At 42.3% G+C, this 23,370-nt stretch overlaps 1 long non-coding RNA gene across 2 annotated transcripts in view; it reads left to right on the top strand.

Annotated features, from left to right (window-relative positions):
• The window catches only part of LOC122918725, a 126,592-nt gene that overhangs the window by 14,528 nt on the left and 88,694 nt on the right, over window positions 1-23,370 (top strand). Inside the window, exon 1 of one of the 2 annotated variants that reach the window (XR_006386673.1) lies at window positions 15,943-16,031. The exons of the other annotated variant lie outside the window; for it this stretch is intronic. This is a non-coding gene — a long non-coding RNA (uncharacterized LOC122918725). Of the gene's footprint in view, window positions 1-15,942; window positions 16,032-23,370 lie in introns of those variants that run through there. 2 annotated transcript variants of the gene reach the window in all.

The following is a 23,370-nucleotide window of genomic DNA, read 5'->3' as shown; positions in this document are numbered from 1 at the left end:
TCTTGCTATGAGTGAAATTGAACATTTAAAACTATATTTGAGAACAATTTGCATATTCTTTGAATTGCCTCTTTATAGTATTTGTCCATTTTTCTAGTGAGTTATTGGCCTTTTATCAGTCTCTAGGGCTTTATACACTGTAGGAAGATTTTTTTCTATGTCTCTGACTGGTCGTAATGATGTTTTCCGGTTTGTCAGTTTATTTGTTTATGTATTTTTAATGGTGGGGTTTACTTTTGTTAGGCAGAGGTTAAAAAATTTTTTTTACATAGTGAAATTTATTGATATATTTTTGTGGCTTCTGAATTGGATGATAGTTTAAAAGCCTTCCACACTTTAAGGTTATGAAATATTATTTCATGTATGATTTACTACTTTCATTGATTTATTTTTTATATTTGAAGATTTGATCCATTTGGAACATATCATGGAACCCAGAGTAATATATGAGCCCAACATTAATATTGCCCAGATAGCTACCTAGTTTTCCCAATATTATTCAATAGTTCAGTTTTCAGATTTGGTGTTGTGTTCTTTTTCTGGACTTTTTTTTTTTATTCTATTGGTTCATCTGTTTATGAGGCAGTACCACGTTGCTCTAATTTGGAGCTTTGTTGAGTGTTTTTTATATCTGATAATTTTCCTTCTTGGCCCTTTTCTCAGAGTTTTCCTTGTAAATCTTGTCTGCTTATTTTCCACTATGGATTTTAGAATTACTTTGTCTAGCTGAAACAAAGCTATTTGCAGGTTTATTGAGATATCTCTAAATTTAAAAATCGAACACCACAATCTTGATACAAGAAAGGATAATGACATTAGGCCATCTTTGTCCAAAAGTATGGTTATGCTTTCCCATTTGTTTATGAGTTCTGTGTTTTTCTGGAATGTTTTAAAGATGCTATTTAGCATACCTCCTGTATACTTATTTTTGAATTTATTCTGAAAACATTCATCTATTTTTGTTGTAGCTATTATTCATGTAAATGGAATATTTCCTTTTATTATAATTTTCTAGCTTCTAACTACTGACTCTATATTAGTTTTCTACCTCACAATATTACTGACTTTTCTTCTTTCTTTGGTAGTCTTTGATTTCTTTGGGTCTTAAGTAAACAATAATATTCCCTTCAAATAATTTCTCTTCAAGACAGAAGAAAGAGAAATTAAGGAATCAATCCCATTTACAATTGCACCCAAAACCATAAGATACCTAGGAATAAACCTAGCCAACGAGGCAAAGAATCTGTACTCAGAAAACTATAAAGTACTCATGAAAGAAATTGAGGTAGACAAAAGGAAATGGAAAAATGTTCCATGCTCATGGATTGGAACAACAAATATTGTGAAAATGTCTATACTACCTAAAGCAATCTACACATTTAATGCAATCCCTATCAAACTCCCATCCATTTTTTTCAAAGAAATGGAACAAATAATCCTAAAATTTGTATGGAGCCAGAAAAGACCTCAAATAGCCAGAGGAATATTGAAAAAGAAAGCGAAAGTTGGTGGCATCAAAATTTCAGACTTTAAGCTCTATTACAATGCTGTCATCATCAAGACAGCATGGTACTGGCACAAAAACAGACACATAGTTCAGTGGAACAGAATAGAGAGCCCAGAAATAGACCCTCAACTCTATGGTCAACTAATCTTCGACAAAGCAGGAAAGAATGTCCAATGAAATAAAGACAGTCTCTTCAACAAATGGTGTTGGGAAAATTGGACAGCCACATGCAGAAAAATGAAACTGGACTATTTCCTTACACCACACACAAAAATAGACTCAAAATGGATGAAGGTCCTCAATATGAGAAAGGAATCCATCAAAATCCTTGAGGAGAAAAAAAAATCCTTGAGGAGAACACAGGCAGCAACCTCTTTGACCTCAGCCACAGCAACTTCTTCCTGGGAACATTGCTAAAGGCAAGGGAAGCAAGGGCAAAAATGAATTATTGAGACTTCATCAAGATCAAAAGCTTCTGTACAGCAGAGGAAACAGTTAACAAAACCAAAAGACAACTGACAGAATGGGAGAAGATATTTGCAAATGACATATCAGATAAAGGGCTAGTATCCAAAATCTATAAAGAGCTTATCAAACTCAACACCTAAAGAACAAATAATCTAATCAAGAAATGGGCAGATGACATGAACAGACATTTCTGCAAAGACATCCAGATGGCTAACAGACACATGAAAAAGTGCTCCACATCATTCAGCATCAGGGAAATAAAAATCAAAACCACAATGAGATACCACCTCACAACAGTCAGAATGGCTAAAATTGACAAGTCAGGAAATGACAGATGCTGGCAAGGATGCAGAGAAAGGGGACCCTCCTACACTGTTGGTGGGAATGCAAGCTGGTGCAACCACTCTGGAAAACAGCATGGATGTTCCTCAAAAAGTTGAAAATAGAGCTACCCTATGACCCAGCAATTGCACTACTGGGTATTTACCCTAAAGATACAAATGCAGTGATCTGAAGGGGCACATGCACCCGAATGTTTATAACTTCAATGTCCACAATAGACAAACTATGGAAAGAACCTAGATGTCCATCAACAGATGAATGGATAAAGAAGAAGTGGTATATATATACAATGGAATACTATGCAGCCATCCAGAGAAATGAAATCTTGCCATTTGTGACGATGTGGATAGAACTAGAGGGTATTATGCTTAGTGAAATAAGTCAATTGGAGAAAGACAATTATCATATGATCTCCCTAATATGAGGAAATGGAGAAGCAACATGGGGCGTTTGGGGGGTAGGAAAAGAATAAATGAAACAAGATGGGATCGGGAGGGAGACAAACCATAAGAGACTCTTAATCTTACAAAACAAACTGAGGGTTGCCAGGGGGAGGGGGATAGGGAGAGGGTGGTTGGGTTATGGACATTGGAGAGGGTATGTGCTATGGTGAGTGCTGTGAAGTGTGTAAGCCTGGCGATTCACAGACCCGTACCTCTGGGGCTAATAATACATTATAGGTTAATGAAAAAACTTAAATAATAAAAAAAAATGTTCCCTGCAAATAGGGTTAGTTTCATTTCTGCCTCTCAGTTTTTAGGCCTTAAATTCTTATTTGCCTTTTTTTTTTTGGCTAGAGTGCTAGTAAAAATTGATGAAAGCAAAGAAACTAGACAAATCCACAGTCATAGCAGGCAGTTTTAGTACCTCTTTCTCAGTAACTGATGGAAAAAGTACACAAAAAATTTAATAAGCAGCATGATAGACAATCTTAATGTAATTGACATATATAGAATCTGGCACTCAACAACTACAGTATGTACATTATTTTCAAGTGCACAAAAAACATGTATCAAAATTGATTATATGTTGAGCAGTAAACCAAGTCTCAGTAAAACCACAGAGAATGAAAGTAATGCCAATTATGTTCTCTGGCCTCACTGAAACTTAGCTAGAAACCAATTAAAAAAGGTAACTAGAAAGATCCCTAAATAATTGGAGGTTAAGCAATATACTTCTCATTGACCAACGGGTCAAAGAAAAAATTAGCAGTGGAAGTAAGAAACTATGTTTACTGGAATGCTAATTAAAATATGACATATTGGAATGTGTGATGCAGTTAAAGTATGCTTAGGGAATTTTTTTTTTTTTTTTTGGAGAATGGTAGAGTGTAGGGTGGGAAGTCAAGGCAGAAGGAGAGAGAATCCCGAGTAGGCTCCACACCTGATGCAGAGCCCATGACTGTGCTCATTCTCATGACCTTGAGACCATGACCCTGAGAACATGACCTGAGCAGAAATCAAGAGTCAGTTGCTTAACCAGCTGAGCAACTCAAGCACTCCATGCTTAGAGAAAAATCTTCTGCATTAAGTGTATACATTAGAAAAAAGAGAGACTGAAAAATCAATCATCTTAATCCATCTTAATAAGTAGGACAATAATAGCAAGTTAAGCCCCAGGAATACAGAAGGAAGAATGTATGAAAGTTAAGAGCAGAAATGAATAATGTAGGGGAAAAAATATCTGAAAGAGGATTGACAAAGCCTGGTCAAAAAAAAAATGGTAAAATTCATAAACTCTTGGCAAGCCCAGTCACAAGGAAAGATGGCCCAATGTAGTACTATCGGAAATGAAAAAGAGGATAAAACTACATATATTAAAACATTCAAAAGATAATAGAAGCTCTCATGAAAAACCTATGTGATTAAATTTGACAACTTAGTTAAAATTGATAAACTGTTAGGATAAATACATACCCAAAGTGACACAGAAGAAAAAAAAAATCTGAGTAGTCCTAAATTCTAAAAGAAATCGAATCCATAAAGAAAAACTTACCACATAGAAAACTCTAATCCCAAATGGTTTTATCAGAAAAGTTTTAATTTACTTTAAAAGAAAAAAAATATTAAGACTTCTCTTACATAAATCCTTCTAGGGAACAGAAGGAAACCTTTTCGACTCATTTTAAGATACGAAAACCTGACAGTTTCTTTCTTTTTTTCTTTTTTTAAAGATTTTATTTATTTATTTGACAGAGAGAGATCACAAGTAGGCAGAGAGGCAGGCAGAGAGAGAGAGGAGGAAGCAGGCTCCCTGCTGAGCTGAGAGCCCGATGCAGGACTCGATCCCAGGACCCTGAGATCATGACCCGAGCCGAAGACAGTGGCTTAACCCACTGAGCCACCCAGGCGCCCGAAAACCTGACAGTTTCTTAACAAAAAAATAAAAATTACATTGTAATCCTTCTCAGGAACAGAAATGCAAAAATCCTAAACAAAATATCAGCAAAGTAAATTCAGTGATATATAAAAAGGATAATATAGGGTTGCCTGGGTATCTCAGTCAGTTTAAAATCTTTAAAAAATAAAAATAGAAAGGATAATAGATCATGACTGATTTTATTAATATGGTACTGATTTTACATGAAAAAATCAATGTAATTCATGTCATTAACAAAATAGAGAACAATTGTATAATTATCTATAGGCATAAAAATAATCTGATATCATAATATCTATTTATACTTTTAATAATAGCAGCTTTTGAGAAAACTAAGAATAGAAGAAAATATTTTTTTAAAGATTTTATTTATTTATTTGACAGAGAGCGATCACAGGTAGGCAGAGAGGCCCGCAGAGAGAGAGGGGGAAGCAGGCTCCCTGCTGAGCATAGAGCCCGATGTGGGGCTCCATCCCAGAACCCTGGGATCATGATCTGAGCAGAAGGTAGATGCTTAACCCACTGAGCCACCCAGGCGCCCCAGAAGAAAATATTTTTAACCAGGCAAAGGTACGTACAAAAACCTATAGTAAACATCATACTTCAGGAATTGGGAACGAGACAAGTATGTTTGCTATGACCATATCTGTTCAACATTGTACCATAAGTAGTGCAATAAGGTGACACAATTTTTTAAAAGATTTTATTTATTTACTTGAGAGAAAGAGAGAGAGCACAAATTGGGGGAGGGAGGGATAGAGAAAGAGGGAGAAGCAGGCTTCCCATTGAGCAGGGAGCCCAACACAGGGCTTGATCCAGGACCCTGAAATCATGACCTGAGCTGAAGGCAGAGTCTTAACTCACTGATCCACCCAGGTGCTCCAAGGTAATATAATGTTTAAACAAGAGTATATGGATTGGAACTATCATTACAGATGACATAATTGTGTATATAGAAAACACAAAAGAATTTACATATAAACTATTGGCATTAAGAAATGAATTTAGCAAGATTTGGTAACTATGTAAAAATATATTGATTCTAAGAACAAAGAGAAAATTAATTTTAAAAAGTATGCCATTTATAATAACATCAAAATGTATTAAATACCTAGTAATCTAATAAAAGATGTGTAAGACTTCACCAATGAAAACCACAAAATGTTGTTGATGGAAATTAATTAAAGCCTCAATAAGTGGAAGGATAGACTGCGTTTATGGATGAAATAACTCAACTTAATAAATATGTCAATTCTCTACACATACATCTATAAATTCATTGTAGTGTCATTCAGTATTCCAGCAGCTGTTTAGGTAGAAATGACAAACTTGGCTCTAAAATTTATATGCAATTGCAAAGGGTAAGAATAACCAATACAATTTTGAAAAAGAAGAAGGTTGGAGGACTTACTTTAGTGGATGTCAAGTCTTATTTTAAAGTGTAATTTAAAAAGCAGTGTATTAGTGCAAGGGTAATCTACCCCCAACCCCAGGTTGAAAAAAGCAAATGGAATAGAATACACTTTAGAAATAGACCTACAGGGCGCCTGGGTGGCTCAGTGGGTTAAAGCCTCTGCCTTCGGCTCAGGTCATGATCCCAGGATCCTGGGGTCAAGTCCCGAATCGGGCTCTGTGCTCAGCAGGGAGCCTGCTTCCTCCCCCCTCTCTCTCTCTCTGCCTGCCTTTCTGCCTACTTGTGATCTCTGTCTGTCAAATAAATAAATAAAATCTTAAAAAAAAAAAAAAAAGAAATAGACCTACATGTATATGGACACTTGATTTAGGACAGAGGTGGGACTCTAGAACAATAGGAAAAAGATGGCGTTTTGAATAAACAGTTCTGGGTCAAATATATATTCATTAAAAAAATAATTTTTTTAACCCCACTTCACATAACAAAGAGACTGGAGATGGATTCTAAATTGAATGTGAAAAGTAAAACAATCATCTTTCCGAAGATTACATTTAAGAGTGTTCCCAATGATCTTGGGAAGACAAAAATACAGAACACAGAAACATTAACCAGGAAATGAGGATTTGTAAATTGGACCACATTAACATGAGGATCTTTTTTTTTTTTTTTAAAGATTTTATTTATTTATTTGACAGAGAGAGATCACAAGTAGGCAGAGAGGCACCAGAGGGAGGATGGAAGCAGGCTCCCTGCTGAACAGAGAGCCGGATGCGGGGCTCGATCCCAGGACCTTGAGATCGTGACCTGAGCTGAAGGCAGAGGCCTAATCCATTGAGCCACCCAGGCACCCCTACATGAGGATCTTTTTTGTTTTTGTTTTTTCACTTATAGGATCAGGCTTTAATGAATCTGCACACAAGGCAAGGTTTCCATGTGTGTGCAAACTCATCTGCATTTCACAGTTGCTTTTTGCTTCTTTCGTCCTTAATCCATTTGGACAGAAATGAGAATGTTTGAACTCTCCTGATCAAGAATATTAGGATCTTCTTTTCATCAAAAGATACCATTAACAGCTATAAAGGCCAGTCTTAGAGTGGGAGAAGATATTTGCCGTGTATGCAGCAAACAGATCATTTGCAGGCTATAAAAAGATGTATCAGTAGGAAAAAGACAATCTAGTTAAAAAAATGGGCAACAGGAATTTGCAAATGAGAATATTCCACCTCCATTAAGCACATGAAAAGCTGTTCAGGTATTTTAGTGGTCAGAGATGTTTAAATTAAAAACCACAATGAAATCTTCCACACTTGCCAGAATGACTAATAACTAAAAAGATTGACAATACAATATTAAGGATGTGCAATACTATGTACAGTGTTCAATACAATGTACAATACAACGACAATACAATGTTAAGGATATAGAACCACTGGCACTCTCATATACTCCTGGTCGGAGTCCAAATTGATATGACCACTTTGCAGAAGCTTGGCAACTTTCAACAAAGTTAAATTTACATATATTGTAGGACCTAGCGATTCTTTCCTAGATATATACCCAACAAATGCATACATACGTGCACCTAAGGGCATGCAAGAGGATGCTCATTGCTGCATTCCTTGTAATAGTCCCAGGCTGGAAACACTCCCAGGGTCTTTGAGTAGTAGAAGACCTACTTGAATATATCATGATATATATACACTCGGTTGAATACATAGGTAAAAGTTGAGTCACCTACAACTGAAATCTTCAACATGGATGAGTTTCACAAACATGTATGCTGAGCATTGCAAATACATAAAGTTCAAACACATGCAAATCTACATTACGGTGTTAGAATAAACATTTGTCTCCCATGCGTGAGGTGCCCTGGCTATAAAACTAGTAAACAATGGGGTTTAGACCTGAGAACAGTGTTTGTCTTTGGGAAGGAAAGAAGGTAGTGTCTACAGGGGGAAGCTTCTGGGGTTCTTTTTTTTATTTTATTTTAATAAGGCCTTCCAGGTCAATTTTTTAAAATTTATTTTTATTAATTACTATTTTTATTTTTACTAACACACCATGTTTTACTAGCTCCAGGGGTACAGGTCTGTGAATTGTCAGTCTTACACACTTCACAGCACTCACCGTAGCACATACCCTCCCCAGTGTCCATCACCCAGCCACCCCATCCCTCCCCTTCCATCCCAGCAACCTCAGTTTGTTTCCTGAGATTAAGAGTCTCTTGTGGTTTGTCTCTCTCTCTGGTTTCATCTTCATTTTCCCCCTCCCTTTCCCTTTGATCCTCTGTCTTGTTTCTCAAATTCCTCATATCAGAGAGATCATATTGTAATGGTCTTTCTCTGATTGACTTATTTTGCTAAGCATAATACCCTCTAGTTCCATCCACGTCATTGCAAATGGCAGGATTTGGGGGGCTTTTTGATGGCTGCATAGTATTCCTGTGTGTGTGTGTGTGTATACATATACATATGTATATATATACATATATATATATATATATATATACACATATCACATCTTCTTTATCCATTTGCATCTTTCTGATGATGTTCTGTTTTTTGATTGAATTGTGGTGACTGGATGTCATTACTTGGGAACAATTTACTGAATTTACTGATTGTGTATTTTCCTCCATGTACATCAACAAGCAACTTCGTTCTGCACCCTGTGTATGTATGTAAGGTTGTGTCGAGCACTGGTTCTCTCTTCCTTTCATCCCTTGTCAGCATCACGCAGATGGAGGGAGTCCCTTCCTACTATGTGGCTCAAGGGAGAGCCCAGTACATGAGTGCAGCCAGACTCTGCAAGTCCCTCCTGAGAGTGGAAAGTGGGGCCCCGCCAGACTTTGGCTAGGGGCTCAATCACTTTGATTGGCAGAGTCCACTTTAGCCCTGCCCAGGCACGACAGTTTTCTCTGCACGTTTAAATTTCCAAAGAATTGCATGGATGAAGGCCTGGAGGCTCCTGCTCCAAAGCTTGTGAGTTCAGGTGTCTGAGTCTGCCCTCTGGAAGCGGCAGTTGGTAGGGAGCAAGAAGGAGGGCTTGCTGAGACCCCAGGTTGCTTAGGTGGGTTGGAGGCAGGGTCAAGTCTGAACTTGCAGAGAATCACACTCTGGCTCCACCCTGACCATATTATTTTCTCAGCTACAAAGCTATGAGAATGGTAATACACACAGTAATAATCGAGGAGGACTTGTTTGCATAATTAAATGGTTAATGACATCATTGCGTATGACAGTCTTGCCTCAATCTGGATGGAAGTTTCAGTTATAAGGTTAAAGGAGTAAAAACATTTTGGTTTGCAGAGGTGGTGAAATTGCGAGCAAATGTTTCTTTTAACGTTGTTATAATTCTTTTGTTTATGTAACTGATAGTAATAATAAAAACAAACCAAAGTACCTTTCCTCGAAGAACAAAAGATTTATTTTCATTGTGCGTATATTCATTTGGACAAAAGAAAAAAATTACTGAATCAGCATTTTAGGCAAATAATGTGGAGATACTTCTCAACCAATCTGAAAATTTAACCAGGGAATTCAGTCAAATTTCAGCGGGGAATTTGGTCAAATGTGTGACACTTGATTATTTTTATGTGGCAGAAACAGAAAAAATAACCTTCCATTTATAAATATGACACTGAATTTAGATGAAGTTTTAGAATGTTTCATTTTGACAAGCTTAAATGTAAGAAGCTGACATTTACTGCTGAAATATTTCTTTAAATTTATTTAACATACAGTCTCCAGTTATTAGAAAGCTTTTTTTTTTTTTAAGATTTTATTTATTATTTATTTGACAGACAGAGATCACAAGTAGGCAGAGAGGCAGGCAGAGAGAGAGGAAGGGAAGCAGGCTCACTGCTGAGCAGAGAGCCTGATGCAGGACTCAATCCCAGGACCCTGGGATCATGACCTGTGCCAAAGGCAGAGGCCTTAACCCACTGAGCCACCCAGGCGTCCCCATTGGGAAGCTTTTTGTTGTTATAACAAAGGGTGGCTTCTGACTTGATGGGACAATGTTTTAATCTCAGTCTGGTCTAAATACGGCCACTCAACAAACCAGGTTGATTTGGGTTTGTTTCTTTGTGATGGAATATACTCCTATCCAAGGATGTTAACACCCTTATTTTTTTCCTATAGACTAATATTTATTGAGCTGTGCTATGGGCAAAGCACTGCAGACCAAGGTCTATGTATTGGTGGTTGGCAGCTAAGCCAATTGTTGCTTGGGGTCAAGAACTCATTTTCTTACAATGATAATAATATATGCAGCAGTGCTTTCCCAGGACAGTCTGAAAAAGGCCATTTAACTCAGTATATAGCTGAGATGCGTTGCTGCACATAGGAGCTTGCTTCCTTGTTATTGGGAGGAGGAAGTCCTTAGAGGAGGCAAGTGGGGAAGACAAAGAAGAGGAGGAAGTGTGAAAGGGGGGACAGATAAAGGTGAAGACGGGGGAGGAAGAGGAGAAAGGAGAAGTAGGAGACGAAAACTAGCAAGGATGTGAGGGAGGAAAAAGCGTCCTGTGTTTTCTTTTGATCTGCAGGACTGTACTCCCAGACATTTCCTTGCCAGCTTCTCCTCTATTTCTGTGCCCCTTCCATTTCCTGATGCCCACATCCCAGATTCCCTAGTGCTCCCAAGTTGCTCTCAGCTCCCCAAGGAGGCACCAGAGCTAAGTTTGCTCACCCCCAGGTTGCGCTTTATGCCCCAGAGTTAAGAGTTTCCTTTCATTTTTGAAAGATCTTGAATTCACTGTTAATGGCACTTAGGTGTTAAGAGGAAAGCCATCTGATCAAACTATCTCTAAGATGTGAATGATAAATAATCTTATGTCCATAGAAGTTGTTTGAATTGTTGAAGTAGAACAGAGGCATCTGTAATTGGTAGAACTGTAAGCACCGAAGCAAAGTGGGGGGATCTGGGTGATGGAGTCAGTTGGACATCCCGCTCTTGATTTCTGCTCAGGTCATGATCTCAGGGTCGTGAATGAGCCCCTTGTGGAGCTATGCACTAGGCGTGGAGCCTGCTTGGGGTTCTCTCTCTCCCTCTCCCTCTGCACCCTCCTCTGTATGCTCTCTTAAAAAAAAAAAAAAAAGCTAAGTGGGACATTCTGACCTGTTGGAATGAGGGGTTGAGATCTTTGGTCAGGGTAAAACACTACAGGCAAGCCAGTCCTGCATGTGACACTGAGACGCTACTTGGTCAGCTCTTACAATCTGCCATGGTCAGCTCTTACATGCTGGCCTCACTCTTCGGTTTATCTTTTTCCCATTCCCGAACCATAGACTCTCCCAAAGGCTTTACAGCATAAGTAGGCACCTGTTGTATACATTTTTTGATGTTGTTGAGTTGGCTCTTGGTGCATTGGTAATGACCTGCATAGATGCTCTAAGTTATTGGCCCCAAACTGAAGGTGAGGAAACTGAGGCACTTAGGGTCTAAAACTGTATCCTTTTTAATCCAAGGAGCACACAAACATGACTTTTGTAGTATGGGCCTGCATTGTCCCATACGACAGCCACTCACCACGTATGGTGACTGAGTGCCTAAAGGGGGTCTAGGGCCATCGAAGAACTGAATTTTAGGTTTTATAAACTCAATTTAAGTTTACAAACTGATATGTAATTTAGTTGTTGGAAAACTTCTAAGTATGCTTGGAACAATGTGGGTGTATGAATCTACTTTGTAAATTGTTCTGTTTTATAAAATCTGAATATAGATTGATTATTTCCAATGAATATTTATTGTTAGAAGGCCAGGTACTGTGTGCTCCAGCCGAGGACGACTCTGAAAGGCCCTTCCAGCTGCTGGGTTTCCCCGTGGGGTCCCGAAGCCTTTACTGATACTGTATCACAGTCTACATGTTCCTTTGCCTTAATCCTGCATCTTTCTCTTCCCTTCCAGAAGTGTCCATTCTAAGAGTTTTCCTAATTAACCTTCTGCCCACCAATACCCATCTCAGAATCTGCTTCCTGGGCACCCAACCTGTTATAATGCATTTATTTTTAAATAGTGTAATAAACACTGGGGAGCCTCTGGGGCCTCCAACATCTGGGGCCATAAATACCCACCTTTTCAGGTCAGCCGGTCAGCAGCCTCATGGGGGCTCACTATGTGAGTAACTCAGCTCAAGGCTGTCTGCAGTCATGAAGGAAAGAATGGCCAGAGGAACTCCAAGGTCTTTGTCTGAGTCTCTACAAATATATTTATCTCCATCAAGCAGGATCTTTTCCCTAGGGCTCAGGGACTGGACCCGAGACTGAAAAATGATAGAAGTTACTGTCCAGGTTCTCTGTGGCTGCAGGAGGGAGAGAAAGGTGTTTAGCAAGTGTTGAGAGCTGAGCAGTAAAGGGACAGCTCAGTGCTCTCGTGTCTGACAGAAGTAGGCTGGAGCCGCAGCTTCACTTGGGGTCTCTTGAAGGACATTAGGGGAGAGAAATTCTCCTCGTGGGCAGAGTTCTGAATAGTACAACTCCTTGTCCGTTTGCATGGAAGGAGAGTGGCCCAAGGAAAGAACGTACGGCTCCACAGCTGATACACGACTGTTGGGCCCCTGGTTTGGTTCCAAAAGGACCAACATGGGAAAGCGGGAGGGCAGAGGGTTTGGTGAAGAATTATATGCATTGGCCTTCTCCTCGTGAAATTTGGTTTTTTTTCTACCTACGATGTGCCCTCCTAACCCTAGCAGCTCACATGGCCTTGTGATCAGTTGTAGCAATGGAGGCTGGACTATTAACCCAAACTTCATATATGGACATGTGTTGATTTACTTACTTACTTATTTAAATAAATTATTGTTCCCCACCTCTCTTTGTCTCGCTGTCCTATACCAGGTGTGTTCGTCCAAAAGTTGTACAGATTATTAGGGATCGTGACAAAGCTAGAAGGAAGATGGCTGTCGTGTAGCAAGTCTGGAGTCATGAACAGATGCACAAACTCATGGGGCTTTGCTTCTCTGAAGGGAGTGAATGTGGGGATAACTGCGTGTGGTAGGCATGGACATTTTCATATACATTTTGGAGTTTTAAGTACAGAGGGAGGCATACACAAAGATGGTGAAGTCGGAGGGATGAGCTCTGGTGCACATTTACTGTTTGGGTGTGGTTAACTGCTCGGCATCGGAACCTCTTCTGAAGCTTGAGGAACCTAACTTGTGTGAGTCTCGGTGGGTGCAGGGTTCCAAGCTTCTTGCAGGAGGCCGGGTAGTTGTTCTCTCTGACTTCTAAACACCAGGATCCTGACATATGGCCAAGCTTTGCCCCTTGGATGCTCCCCTAGGGGACTTTGAATCTGGAATGAATGGTGTAAAAACTCATTTTGCTGGCGGGGGGAGTGTTTGGAGTTCAGTAGTAGTGGTGGTGACCTTGGACTTGGTAGACAGGGCCCCGCAAGGGTGGCAGCTCTACAGGAACCAGGCTGTTTCTATAGCGGCACCTTGACCCTATGTGTGTTTTTCGGCCTCTCTTTGTTTCTGCCTATTTTCTGAGCCTCTTTCCACAGCTCTTCTGTCAATAGACAGTTGCTCGACATTCCTCCAGCGTGTTTCTCTTCTGTGTAAGTTAGCATATCGATCATTGTGTTGTTTCTCTTGTAGCCAAGAACCTCTTCTCTTTTTCTCTGGATGCATTTAGCATTTTAGGCACGTCCTTTGTGCTGCAAAATGTCACAGCGATGTGATTGAACAGAGGACTTTTTAAAATGGACTGTTCTGGGGGCGCCTGGGTGGCTCAATGGGTTAAAGTCTCTGCCTTCAGCTCAGGTCATGATCCCAGAGTCCTGGACTCGAGCCCCACATCGGGCTCTCTGCTCAGCAAGGAGCCTGCTTCCTCCTCTCTCTCTGCCTGCCTCTCTGCCTACTTGTGATCTCTGTCTAATAAAGAAATAAAATCTTAAAAAAAAAAAAAAAGTCCTGTTCTGGACATTAAAGGAGACCTTTCAACGTTGAACGCGTGTATCCTGGTTCAGCTTTAGGAAATTGTCTTCTGGTTACTCCACTGATTATCTCCGTCCTTACATGACTCTCTTTCCGGGAATCCTATTAGTTGGATCGCTCCTATGTACCCTCTTTCTCTCTCTCTCTCTCCTTCTCTATTTTGCCTCTTCAACTTCACGTTTAACATTCTGGGATATTTTCAAGAATTTAATCTTTCAATTCTTACTAACTTTAGAGAATTTTAGCAGTCATATTCATGTTTCTGAAAATTCTTCTCCGACGGTCTCTTTTCTACATTTATATTTGATGGATTCAGCATCTTCTCATCTGTCTCTGGAAATATTAGTTTTTTCCACTTCAACTCTGTTTTTTAAAATTTTCCTTCAGGATCCTTTCATCTTTTGTTTGTCTTGGTCTTTCTATTTTACGTTATGGGCTTTGCGCACCAGCGCGGTGATGACGGCTGCTTAAGAAGGAGACAGTGGCCCCGGGTTCGTGACTGAGACTCACTGACTGTGATGGGCTGTCCTTTAGTCAGCGGGAAGGCAGCCACTTGCTCCTCTGAGGGGTCCCTCAATGTCAGAATGAGAGGGTTTACTGCACACACGGCAATCCCATACTTGGTGCCCTACTTCTTCCCAGAACGCTCATTCACATTCCTTGTGGAGACAAAATTTCAGCTCTAATTTTAGGCATCTTTTCTTCTGGGGTTTTATGTAGATGCCTGGCTACCATATGTTTTGTAAGCAGGGACGGTGGAGAGACATGTCAGGGTGTGAGTCTGTATGCAGACTTTCAATCAGTTTCTACCCTCATTTCTCACTCCCGCCCTCCATTCTCTGTATCTTCTCGGCAGCCTCTGTGCTCAGCCTACTTAATGCTCCTCCATGCTTACAAGTTACAGAAGCATTTTGAAATCTTAAATCTTCTGATGGCTCTCTCTTAGCTTCTTTGTTGAGAGAGGATATAAACCTATTGGTTGAGCCTGTCACTTTGAGCTAGAAGCTCTATGTCCCTTGGGATTGACTGATTGATCGATTGACTGATTTTATGTATTTTAGTATTTATTTGACATTTATTTAGTATTTATTTTATTCTTTATTTGATTGAGAGACAGAGAGCGTACACACAAGTGCACAAGTAAGGGGAGCAGCAGGTAGAGGGAGATGCAGAGCTCAATCCCAGGACCCCACGGGTCATGACCTGAGCCAAAGGTAGATGCTTCACTACTGAGCCACCCAGTCACCCTGGTCCTTTGGGGTTTTCTTTCTTTCTTTCTTTTTTAAGATTTTATTTATTTATTTCACACACACACACACACACACACACACACACACACACACACACACACAGAGCAAGAAGGGGAACACAAGCAGGGGGAGTGGGATAGGGAGAAGCAAGCCTCCTGCTGAGCAGGGAGCCCCATGTGGGGCTCGATCCCAGGAACCTGGGATCATGACCTGAGCTGGAGGCAGATGCTTAACGACTGAGTCACCCAGGTGCCCCTCCTTTGGGCTTTAAATATATCTTTAAGATGCTCAGAGTTTAGGGTCGGCCATGATACAGGGCAGTGTATCAGTGGAATGCCCCAGGGTTTATAGTGCCCTGTCTCATTTGATCCTCACACCTCTGGGATCACTGGAGAGGCTAGAGTTAATGGAATTGGAGAAGTCGTCTGGAAGGCTTCACTAGGTAAGGAGCCCTTGGTCGGAAGGACAAGAGGACACCTCTACTCCTGGTGAGAAAGCTGATGGAGAAAGATTCCAGACTGGGCTAAGTCTCAGATTAGGGCTCAGAATTGGAAACAGGTGGGTAGCATTGTAGGCACAGCTGTGCCTGCTCAGTTGTTGTCAAGTCTAAGTCAGTAGGAGGAGGAGATGAGCGAGACACAGAGAGGGAAGCCAATGGTGGAGCTTAAAGAGTCTAGAAGGCGATGTGGGCCATCCGTTCTCTAAGAAATTGGAGCCGAAGTCCTGCTGATGAGGGTAAGTTTGGAGCCAGAAAATAACACTGTCAGCAGTGTCACCGGCACGCACAAAGGACAGCGATAGATTGCACAGTTCCCTCTCACATTTCCAGGCTAATGGAAGCGACAGGAGCATGGTTGAACGAAAGCCCCAGCTTGCCCATTAGTTTCAGCTTCCTTCCCCCAAGGCTTTCCCCTGGAACTTGCAAAATGTGCATTTCTCCTCTGTCCTTCCCTCCTTCCCTTCCCAGCCTCCTGGGAGAGACTAATGGGACTGAAGAGGCAAGTCCCTGGAGGCGGTGCAGGAGACCAGGCTGGACCCCAGGCTGTGGGGCACCGTGCCGTTCCCAGTCTGACTTCCAGGCGGGGGCAAAGGTGGGGCGCTGGCCTTGGGTCCCTGGTTTGCAAGGTCCATGCCCTCCCTCTTACCTCTTCTCCAGTGTAGGGGACTCCCAGGGCAGCAGACCCACGCTGGGCGGTGGTCTGCCTGAGGGGCGCTTGCCTGTGTGGCCCCCGGGAGAGCCCCTCAAAGGCAACCGTGGGCTTTCCCTTGCTCCATAAGGTTTGCACCCTTTTATATCTTTTAAGAAAAATTTCTGGAACAAGCGCTTTTTTTTAAACTCCCTCCTTGCTAAGCATGTTTGTAATAGCCTGGTCTGCCTGTGAGTTTGTAGCTTTACTAGTGCTCAGTGTCTGTCTCTCTCCATTTCTCTGTTTCTCTCTGCCTCTCCACCATATATACATTGGTTGACTGTGCAGAGCTCTTAACAGTTCTCTGGCTTCAGAAAAGTAGCCTCGGTCACACTCTCTGTACCCAGTAACAAGGCATGACGCTTACTCCCTGCCAGAAGGCACACAAAAGCCTCCTGGTCCCCTAAACAGAAACCCCCCATCACTGCTTTTCCTCTGACCGGAGGGGGCTGTTTCTACCCAGAGGCACCCCTTCCTTCAGGGCGAGCCCCAAAGCAGACAGATAATCATTCATTTATGAAAATGAAAGATTCATGAGGGACTCCTGCGCAGCCAGCGGAGTTGAGGCAGGTTCTGATCTTACTTTAATTTAATTAAGCTGTGTTTATTTGATTAGCTCAGAGATATGTATCCTCAGGCAGGAATGTGCTGCCTGCTTCTCAACTGTGTTTTTGTTTGTGGGAGGAGGAGGGCTGTGACCGACCCCGCATTTTGGATTTGGGGCTCAGAGGCAGGCTGGCTGGTGGTCTAGGTTCAGGCTAAGTGCTGTGGGGGGACTGCATTCAGCAGCTGTGTGTGCGCGGGTGTGTGCATGTGCGTGCGTGTGCATGCGTGTGTGTGCATGTGCACACGAATGTGCATGTGTGCACGCGAATGTGCACATGTGCACATGGGCGTGCAGAACCCCTCTTGAGCAGTGTTCCAGGATCTGGTTCTGCAGCATGTGTTTGAGAAACCAGTCCAGCCAGCAGTCCGTGTTCTCAGCCATGCCAGGAGGAAAGCATTAGAAAAGAAGACTGCCCTGTGGCTCAAAGTATACTCCACCAATCTCTTCTTGGGTGCTGGGTAGGCATGCTGATTCCCAGGCGCCGTGACGAGACTGGCTGAATCGCACTGAAGTTTAAGAGCAATTGTGTTGGCAAGTGTTCACATCCTCAGGAGTATTAACATTTTAAGGAGGGAGGTGGGGCTCAGAGGCAGGCTGGCTGGTGGTCTAGGAAGGGCAAGGAAGGAAGCCCATTTGGAAGGAATCATTACAGTGGACTTCAGGCACAGGCGGAGGATGTTTGGGAACAGAAGTGTTTCTCAAGCCTCCTAAATCACTCCATCAGAGGACTGTGGCTGTCTTCTACATATAAGGGGGAGATGTGAGGGTGCCAGCTGGGGTGTGGTGGGTCTAAACCAAGATGGTGGGAATGGATGTCTGAGCTGATGGTACAAGTCCCAGTCCGGGACCAAAGGCCCAAACAGGGAGCTCTAGAGTCCGAGGGCAGGCAGGAGATCAGTGTCTCAGCTCAGGCAGAGAGCAAATTTGCCCTCCCTACACCTTTTTGTTCTTTTCAGACCCTCAATGGATAATCTGTCCGTCAGTCTATCTATCTGTCTCCTTAAACGTATTTCCTTTTGGTTCCGTTTCTCTGAGAACCGTGACTGGTACAGTGACCCCACCTAACTCCTCCTGTTCGAGATGGACACTAGCAGTAGAAGGAGTCACGTAGGATTCCTTCATTGACCAAGAAGGTGTGTATATCGTCTTTGTGCCTTATTTTGCCGACGGATAGAAAAGAATAGCAGAGGGAGAGCTGGAATGTCCATGAGTGAGGGGAAGCGTGAATGCAAGAGAAGGAGAAAAAAGGAGAGGACAGGAGGAGGACAGCCGTCAAGTGGCGCTGGGGAGACAGCTTTGTCAGGCAGGGAGAAAAACGGCATTTTTTCCACCACGTATTCTTTGCTGGTGGCAAATTTCCTTTCACAGAGCTTCAAACTAGAGACGAGAAGGAGAATTTGGTGTCCGCTTTCCCCCAGCTCAGAGTCCTCTCCTTTCTTCCCATTCATTTTCCTTATCTGTTTTCTCAGGGTAAAACTACCAGGCGTGCCCTCCTCCCAAGGTGGTCTCGAGGATGAGAGGAAAGCTGTGGTGTGACGCGTTGAGCTCTGGGAGAGGGAGGCCCAGTATGTCCTACTCAGGAAAACCTCACTATCGTTATCGAGACTGTTAGTGAGGCAGTCCTGTTGGTTTTACCAATTTCCAGGCCTCGGCCAAAGATCTTAGTTATGATTTTGAAAAGTCTTTCTTTTCCAAACATACTAATTAACTGCAAGGTTTTTTGTTTTTTGTTTTTGTTTTTTCCCCCTTGTCAAAGCAGGTTGCTTAGATATTTTTAGCAGATTTCCCCTTTGTCAAAGATCCCTGGGGCTTGGTGTGGAGTGGTGTGAGTTATACCCAGCAGAACATTTAGACTATTTGTTGGGTGAAAATTTTGCTGTTTACCCGCCTTTAGAAGGTATATGTGGTTACAGTTTTACCTAATAGCATTTTTTGATTTTCTTTTCATGCCAGCCTGGACATAGCCCATTTAAAAAATTGTGGCATCAGGGTGCCTGGGTGGCTCAGTGGGTTAAGCCGCTGCCTTCGGCTCGGGTCATGATCTCAGGGTCCTGGGATCGAGTCCCACATCAGGCTCTCTGCTCAGCAGGGAGCCTGCTTCTTCCTCTCTCTCTGCCTGCCTCTCTGTCTACTTGTGATCTCTCTCTGTCAAATAAATAAATAAATAAAAATCTTAAAAAAATAATTGTGGCATCGAAGCAAACCCTGTTTCTTTGTGTATGCCATATACTTTTCCTAACTAGCTTTCAGAACTTGGCTTAGTACAGGGCTTTGGAGCCATTTTTCAGGGTTATTCTTTCCATTCCTGGAGGGTGAGGAGTCAAGAGATGGGTGTGGACAGACAACTTCTTTAACTCCAGTCACATCTGGGTCTCTCTCATCTACCTATTCATTGGTATCTGCCCACCTTTCCACTCATTCTTCCACTGAACATCTCTGTATACTGATTTTCATGGTGGTACTCGACACTACAAAGTCAAAGATGAGAACAACAGGGCACCCTCTTAAGGACGTTTAAGTCTAATAGGGGAGATAACACATGCAGTATTACAGAGCAGTGTGCCAGCTTTTGTGAGAAATAATGTATGGAAAGGATGGGCACCCAGAGGACAACCTGTAACCCAAGATTCAAGGTTGGGGGAAGTCTTCCTAGAAGGGATTACACCTGAACTACATCTTGAATGATGAAAGGAATAAAGGAGGACTTTCCAGGTAGCAGGACCAGCAAGTACAAAGGTGTACACTGGGGTGGAGAACTTGGCATGGAACCAGTACTATACTGGTTTTAATATCGTTAGAGCATCAGTAGAAGTGGGGAGTGCCTGATGAAGCTAGAGAGGTCATCGCCAGGCTGTAGGCCATGATAATGAGTTCGAGTCAAGGAGGAATCCAATAAAACAATTTCAAGCAGGGGAGTGATGAGCAGATTGGAAATTGCTGGAAAGCTCCTCCAGCTCAAGGTGGAGGATAGAGTGAAGGAGGCAAGACACACTGAGGAAAACGAGACCAGCAGCGAGTTCTTGAGGTGACAGTAGTGAGGCCCTTCAAGTAGGTAGTGGCCATGGGAGACCGAAGGAGGCAATTAAAGACATTAATAAGGAGTGGAGTCAACAGGTTTTGGTGCCAACTGGGGCTGAGGGAGAAGGAGGAGGTTTCAGTGTCAGGATGAAAGGGATGCCGTTCATTCTTGTGCACTTAACACAGGCAGGGGGACCGCTTTGTGGGAGGGAGCATCGAAGGCAGGTTTCAACAACATGAGGAGAGAGCCGCTGTCTAAATCTTAGGTGAAAGCTCTGGACAGGAGATGGAGTGTGAGTGTGGAGCTGGGCTGGAACCCAAGGGAAGCCCATCTTCACTGAAGAGCCCTAGCGGAGTAATTACAAAGGAGCTGAGGAGAAGCAGGAGGAAAACTGGAGTCCCAGCAGCCAAGGCAGTGACATTTCAAGGAGTCACACGTTACTGAAGGGACAAGTCACAGGAGCCTGGGTTTGATGGCAGCACTAAGGACTGGCTTGCAGAGAGTGTCGTTTTGGTAGGGGGTGGAGCCAGGACCAGAAAGGACTAAAGAATGAAGGGCATGTGAGGAAGCTGACAGAGACAGGAGGTTATTCTTGAAAATTTTATCTGTGAAAAAGAATCAAGTGTTGGTAAGCATGTGGAGAAAAAGGAGCCCTGGTGCACTTCTGGTTGGAATGTAATTTGGTACAGCCGTTAACGGAAAATAGTGTGGAGGGTCCTTAAAAATTAAAAACAAATACTATATGATGCAATAATTCTACTACTGGGTATTTACCCAGGGGAAATGAAAATGCTAGATTGAAAAGATATTTGCACTGCTATGTTTATTGCAGCATTATTTCTTTTTTCTTTTTCTTTTTTTTTTTTTTAGTTTTTAAAGGTTTTATTTATTTATTTATTTAGCAGAGAGAGAGAGATCACAAGTAGGCAGAGAGGCAGGCAGGGGGTGGGGGAAGCAGGCTTCCCCGTGAGCAGGGAGCCCAATGTGGGGCTCGATCCCAGGACCCTGAGACCATGACCTGAGCTGAAGGCAGGGGCTTAACCCACTAAGCCACTCAGGCATCCCTGCAGAATTATTTCTAAGAGCCAAGATATGGAAGCAAACCAAGTGTCTGACAAAAAACGAAAGGAAAAGTGTGGTGAAAGAAAGTTGTGGTGTATATATATGCAAAGGAATATTATACAGCCATAAAAAGGAAGAGCGTGCCATTTGAGACAACATGGATAGACCTAGAGGGTATTATGCTAAGTGAAATAAGTCAGACTTAGAAACACAAATACCATGTGATTCCACTCATAAATGGAATATAAAAATGAATAAATAAAAAGCAGAATGAGAACTATAAATACAGAGAACAAACTGCTGGTTGTCAGAGAGGTGGAAGGCAGGGAGTTGGGCAAAGCAGGTGAAGAGGAGAAGGAGATGTTCTCCAGTTATGGAATGACTAAGTCACAGGGATAATAAGCAGAACATAAGGAATATGGTCACTGATACTGTAATAGTGATGTAATGAGATAGATGGTAGCTATTCTTGTGGTCAGCATAGCATCAAGTCTAAACTATCAATTCACTAAGTTTTATACTTGAGACTAATGTATCATTGTGCCTCAACTGTACCCAAGTTAAAAGAAAGGTATGCTAATTGCTGTAAGATGAATAAGTTCTGGGGATGGAATGGATAGCACGGTACCATAGTTAGCAATACTGAATTACAGACTACTTGAAAGTTGCTAGGAGAGTAGATCTTAAATGTTCTTGCTACCAAAAAAAGCTCATTATGTCAGGTGATACTAACCTTACTGTTGTTAATAATTTTGCAACATATACATGTATCAAGTAATTACCTTGTATTCCTTAATCTTACACAATAATATATGTCAACTGTATGTCAATAAAGCTAGGAAAAAATTTGGCTGTGGAGAGAGAGAGAGGTACTAGGGAGAAGACAGAGAGGGTAAGTGAGTCCAAAGGCTGAAAGTGAGATAATTCAGATTTAATTAATTCACCCTCCTATTTATTGGGCATCACTTATGTAACGGATACTACGCTAGACATCATGCAAGTACGAATAATTGTAAGGCATCTATTCCAGTGTGCACAGGGTATTTGGTGACGCCTCAGAAGTGCGGAGCTGAGGGAGTTTTTCTCCCTTTGTTAAGAAATGATGCAGGTGGTAGAAAGTGCACTTTGGGGTTCAAGTGGATCTGGGTTCAAGTCTTGGCTCTGTTCCTTCTGGCTGTGTGACCTTGGGCTAGTTGTTTAATCTCTCTAAGCCTCAGTTTTCTCATCTGTAAAATAGAAATACTATCAACTGCGCAGATTCCTTGAGAGGATTGGGAACAGAGTCTTTAATTCCTCACAGGTTCCAGTTTTGTCTGTATCACTTGGTATCGTATCCTCAGCACCAAGCTTAGCATCATGCCTGGTCTGTAGCAGGAAGTAAGCAGATATTTGCTGAATGCACAAATGACCGAAGGTATGTAAAAATTCTGGCATAGTGGGAATCTTCTCAAATTGGTGGCCATTCTTTGGCACTGCTTGGGGGCCAGTGCAGATCTCTTCCTACAGTTGCGAGGATGTGATCATGAGTCAACAGGCAAAATGCTCAAGGCTCTGGTTGGCAGTAAGCCATAGGGTGGGTATCCTGTCCTGACACTCTAGACAAGTGTGAATGGCTACGTGTGGGATGGGAGTGGGGGAGGGGCATGGAGACAGGCTGAGACCTGGCTGGAGGCAGGCCACAGACAGTCCTATCCAGGGAGCAGGGAGGTAAAGAAAAGGAATGAGCTGACCTACAGGTGGCTGTGGGTCGGGGAGCAGGCTCTCCCACTTATCCGAGTGGTCCCTGGCTTTGTCCTGTGTGTCCATGGGTGCTGGGGGTCTCTGACTCCCCTTCCTTGCCCACAGCTTGGATTCACCTGCCAGCTGCCAAGACAAAAGCTAGAAGCTGAGGCAGTTCTCCTCTTCATGAGTTCTTGCCTGGATACACATAAACACTCATAGACTCGTTCTCTTTGGAAAACTAGTACCTATTTGCTATTAGAAAAAAAAAAAAAATCATGCACAGGACGCCTGGGTGGCTCAGTGTGTTAAGCGTATGCCTTTGGCTTGAATCATGATCTCAGAGTCCTGGAATTGAGTCCCACATTGGGCTCCCTGCTCTGCGGGGAGTCTGCTTCTCCCTCAGCCGGCTGCTCCCCCTGCTTGTGCTCTCTCTTTCTCAAAGAAATAAAATCTTTAGAAAAAATATCATGGGGCAGC

The sequence above is a fragment of the Neovison vison genome, chromosome 1 (assembly GCF_020171115.1).
Source record: "Neovison vison isolate M4711 chromosome 1, ASM_NN_V1, whole genome shotgun sequence".
NCBI lineage: Eukaryota > Metazoa > Chordata > Mammalia > Carnivora > Mustelidae > Neogale > Neogale vison.
This window is presented reverse-complemented; position numbering and strand designations above follow the sequence as displayed.